This window comes from Schistocerca gregaria, unplaced genomic scaffold, assembly GCF_023897955.1.
Source record: "Schistocerca gregaria isolate iqSchGreg1 unplaced genomic scaffold, iqSchGreg1.2 ptg001075l, whole genome shotgun sequence".
Taxonomy (NCBI): domain Eukaryota; kingdom Metazoa; phylum Arthropoda; class Insecta; order Orthoptera; family Acrididae; genus Schistocerca; species Schistocerca gregaria.
In genome coordinates, this window is record NW_026062418.1 from 12,501 (window position 1) to 17,500 (window position 5,000).

A 5,000-nucleotide genomic window follows, 5' to 3' on the forward strand; every position below is an offset into this window, starting at 1 on the left:
GTTATTGCTCAATCTCGTGCGGCTAGAAGCCGCCTGTCCCTCTAAGAAGAAAAGTAATCGCTGACAGCACGAAGGATGTCACGCGACTAGTTAGCAGGCTAGAGTCTCGTTCGTTATCGGAATTAACCAGACAAATCGCTCCACCAACTAAGAACGGCCATGCACCACCACCCACCGAATCAAGAAAGAGCTATCAATCTGTCAATCCTTCCGGTGTCCGGGCCTGGTGAGGTTTCCCGTGTTGAGTCAAATTAAGCCGCAGGCTCCACTCCTGGTGGTGCCCTTCCGTCAATTCCTTTAAGTTTCAGCTTTGCAACCATACTTCCCCCGGAACCCAAAAGCTTTGGTCTCCCGGAGGCTGCCCGCCGAGTCATCGGAGGAACTGCGGCGGATCGCTGGCTGGCATCGTTTATGGTTAGAACTAGGGCGGTATCTGATCGCCTTCGAACCTCTAACTTTCGTTCTTGATTAATGAAAACATACTTGGCAAATGCTTTCGCTTCTGTTCGTCTTGCGACGATCCAAGAATTTCACCTCTAACGTCGCAATACGAATGCCCCCGCCTGTCCCTATTAATCATTACCTCGGGTTCCGAAAACCAACAAAATAGAACCGAGGTCCTATTCCATTATTCCATGCACACAGTATTCAGGCGGGCTTGCCTGCTTTAAGCACTCTAATTTGTTCAAAGTAAACGTGCCGGCCCACCGAGACACTCAACAAAGAGCACCCTGGTAGGATTTAAACGGGGTCCGCCTCGGGACGCGAAAGCACCCCTTCGGCTCGCCCCACCGGCAGGACGTCCCACGATACATGCCAGTTAAACACCGACGGGCGGTGAACCAACAGCGTGGGACACAAATCCAACTACGAGCTTTTTAACCGCAACAACTTTAATATACGCTATTGGAGCTGGAATTACCGCGGCTGCTGGCACCAGACTTGCCCTCCAATAGATACTCGTTAAAGGATTTAAAGTGTACTCATTCCGATTACGGGGCCTCGGATGAGTCCCGTATCGTTATTTTTCGTCACTACCTCCCCGTGCCGGGAGTGGGTAATTTGCGCGCCTGCTGCCTTCCTTGGATGTGGTAGCCGTTTCTCAGGCTCCCTCTCCGGAATCGAACCCTGATTCCCCGTTACCCGTTACAACCATGGTAGGCGCAGAACCTACCATCGACAGTTGATAAGGCAGACATTTGAAAGATGCGTCGCCGGTACGAGGACCGTGCGATCAGCCCAAAGTTATTCAGAGTCACCAAGGCAAACGGACCAGACAAGCCAATCCGATTGGTTTTGATCTAATAAAAGCGTCCCTTCCATCTCTGGTCGGGACTCTGTTTGCATGTATTAGCTCTAGAATTACCACAGTTATCCAAGTAACGTGGGTACGATCTAAGGAACCATAACTGATTTAATGAGCCATTCGCGGTTTCACCTTAATGCGGCTTGTACTGAGACATGCATGGCTTAATCTTTGAGACAAGCATATGACTACTGGCAGGATCAACCAGGGAGCTGCGTCAACTAGAGCTGAGCAGCCGGCCGCCCGGGAGTGTGTCCCGGGGGCCCGCGCGAACACGCAAGCGTCCGCTCAATTATTCTGCAAACAGGAGGAGGCCGAGCTCCCCTGCACGATACACCTCGAAACCCTCTCAGGTCCCGGCGGCGCGCAGCGCCGTCCTAGGTACTTGGTCGGTTTCGAGAGAGGCGCAATCGCCCGGAGTTAGGCGAGTAGACGGTTTTAGTGCGAACACCCTTGCTCCCAACTGAGCTTGCCGCTGCCGACAGAGGCCCGGGAGCGTGCTGTCGTGGCATTGCCGGCGGGAGACAACACGCGCCACCTATGGTGACCGGCAGCTCCAACGCCAGCGCCACACAAGGGCAAAGCCCCACTTGGGTGCAGAAGCGAACTCTCCCAGCACAGCGCACGCGCCAACACGTCCGCACAACTGCGATACAAACCACCTGCGAGAACCGCTGGGGCGACCGAGCAGCAGACGGCGTCGCGGCGCCGAGTGCCAGGCGGCGGCGCATCCTCAACGCACACAGTCCTCAATCAGACCAGCACACTGCAGATGTCCACCGCGCTTCGCACCGGGCTCGGCTGAACCAACTTTGGCCGCCAGGCGCCGCGTGCAGGGTGCGCCGCAGCGTAGCTGCGCCGCCTGCCGGGCCCGTCGGCTGGCGCTCCTGCCACTCGGCGCCCCCCACCAGCCGCCTGTTGCGCGTGCGCCCACGCAGCGCGCGGCCAACACGCCGGGCGGCCCCCCTTCACCGGCCGGGAACAGTCCCACCAAGCCACCGCCGCGTATCGCTTCATACCCACATGGGCCTAGTCACGCGTGTGGATGTGGCGGGTACCGCTGAAACAACCGGTTAATAGCTGTACCGATCGTCGCCATCACAGATTCACCTCCAGCGTGAACAACCGCTCAACAACGGATTTCCAGTTCATTTGCGTATCTTGGGCAGTAAACGTAGATGTCCACCTACATTTGCGAATTCAACAATTCTTGCATGCCAGGATGTCATGTGTCACGACACGCTACATCAGACCACATACACACTGCGACATGTGCAGAAGAGAACACGTGGAAGGTGGCCCGCGCACGTATGCGATGTACCTTCCGCGATCCACTGTCAACCGGCATCTGCGGCATGTCCCAGATATGGAACGCGGTCCACCAGGGTAGCACTTTGTGTGAGGCAATACGACAAAGTCGGAATACACGCGTCACTACATCAGACGGCTCACGCTGACCTGACCTGACCTGACTCACCGCACCACCACCCCCAGCGACCCAGGGTGACATACAATGCGTTCGTACGTTCCTCCCACACGCCTCTACGGCGTACCACAGTGCAACCTAGCTGTTATTGGGAGACGAGACAAGTAGCATCAAGCACAACATATGGAAATTGAGATTCGACACCGTTGGGCACAGCCAGCGTACGGTCACACGTATCACACTACTTCACTCTGTACGTAACGACCGATGATCGGTACAGCGTGTGGGTTACGCGTACGACATCAGCGGACAATGGACACAGACCATACCACGACGTACACTGAGGGCGTCGACATCTGAATGCAACTGAACAGCTGCGAGGCTCATTTAACACTCAAACGCCAGACCGACCAGCTTGAGAGGACAGAGACACAAAGAGGGGGACAGAGGGGGACAGAGGGGGGGAGGGGGGGGGTCGGCGATATAGTCCTATTGCAGTACAATTGACAGTGGATAGCAGGAATATGTGGAAAGTAAGCAACACTCGCAAGACATCTACATGAGGATAACAACGACACCAGAGATTCCGAGCAGTGAACTATGTTAGGCAAAGGGACAACGTGGGTTAGGTTAAGGGACAACGTGGGTTAGGTTAAGGGACAACGTGGGTTAGGTTAAGGGACAACGTGGGTTAGGTTAAGGGACAACGTGGGTTAGGTTAAGGGACAACGTGGGTTAGGTTAAGGGACAACGTGGGTTAGGTTAAGGGACAACGTGGGTTAGGTTAAGGGACAACGTGGGTTAGGTTAAGGGACAACGTGGGTTAGGTTAAGGGACAACGTGGGTTAGGTTAAGGGACAACGTGGGTTAGGTTAAGGGACAACGTGGGTTAGGTTAAGGGACAACGTGGGTTAGGTTAAGGGACAACGTGGGTTAGGTTAAGGGACAACGTGGGTTAGGTTAAGGGACAACTTGAGTTAGGTTAAGGGACAACTTGAGTTAGGTTAAGGGACAACTTGAGTTAGGTTAAGGGACAACTTGAGTTAGGTTAAGGGACAACTTGAGTTAGGTTAAGGGACAACTTGAGTTAGGTTAAGGGACAAATTGAGTTAGGTTAAGGGACAAATTGAGTTAGGTTAAGGGACAAATTGAGTTAGGTTAAGGGACAAATTGAGTTAGGTTAAGGGACAACTTGAGTTAGGTTAAGGGACAAATTGAGTTAGGTTAAGGGACAACTTGAGTTAGGTTAAGGGACAACTTGAGTTAGGTTAAGGGACAACTTGAGTTAGGTTAAGGGACAACTTGAGTTAGGTTAAGGGACAACTTGAGTTAGGTTAAGGGACAACTTGAGTTAGGTTAAGGGACAAATTGAGTTAGGTTAAGGGACAAATTGAGTTAGGTTAAGGGACAAATTGAGTTAGGTTAAGGGACAAATTGAGTTAGGTTAAGGGACAAATTGAGTTAGGTTAAGGGACAACTTGAGTTAGGTTAAGGGACAACTTGAGTTAGGTTAAGGGACAACTTGAGTTAGGTTAAGGGACAACTTGAGTTAGGTTAAGGGACAACTTGAGTTAGGTTAAGGGACAACTTGAGTTAGGTTAAGGGACAAATTGAGTTAGGTTAAGGGACAAATTGAGTTAGGTTAAGGGACAAATTGAGTTAGGTTAAGGGACAAATTGAGTTAGGTTAAGGGACAAATTGAGTTAGGTTAAGGGACAACTTGAGTTAGGTTAAGGGACAAATTGAGTTAGGTTAAGGGACAACTTGAGTTAGGTTAAGGGACAACTTGAGTTAGGTTAAGGGACAACTTGAGTTAGGTTAAGGGACAACTTGAGTTAGGTTAAGGGACAACTTGAGTTAGGTTAAGGGACAACTTGAGTTAGGTTAAGGGACAACTTGAGTTAGGTTAAGGGACAAATTGAGTTAGGTTAAGGGACAAATTGAGTTAGGTTAAGGGACAAATTGAGTTAGGTTAAGGGACAAATTGAGTTAGGTTAAGGGACAAATTGAGTTAGGTTAAGGGACAACTTGAGTTAGGTTAAGGGACAACTTGAGTTAGGTTAAGGGACAACTTGAGTTAGGTTAAGGGACAACTTGAGTTAGGTTAAGGGACAAATTGAGTTAGGTTAAGGGACAAATTGAGTTAGGTTAAGGGACAAATTGAGTTAGGTTAAGGGACAACTTGAGTTAGGTTAAGGGACAAATTGAGTTAGGTTAAGGGACAAATTGAGTTAGGTTAAGCGATAATCTGGTACAGCCACAGTTAGG

The 5,000-nt window shown here is 50.9% G+C and overlaps 1 non-coding gene across 1 annotated transcript in view; it reads right to left on the reverse strand.

Moving 5' to 3' along the window:
- LOC126327972 (small subunit ribosomal RNA) overlaps positions 1-1,517 on the reverse strand; it is a 1,893-nt gene extending 376 nt beyond the window's left edge. The window contains exon 1 of the ribosomal RNA XR_007561586.1: positions 1-1,517. This exon is cut by the window's left edge and continues 376 nt beyond it. This is a non-coding gene — a ribosomal RNA (small subunit ribosomal RNA).
- Positions 1,518-5,000: the final 3,483 nt, after the last annotated feature.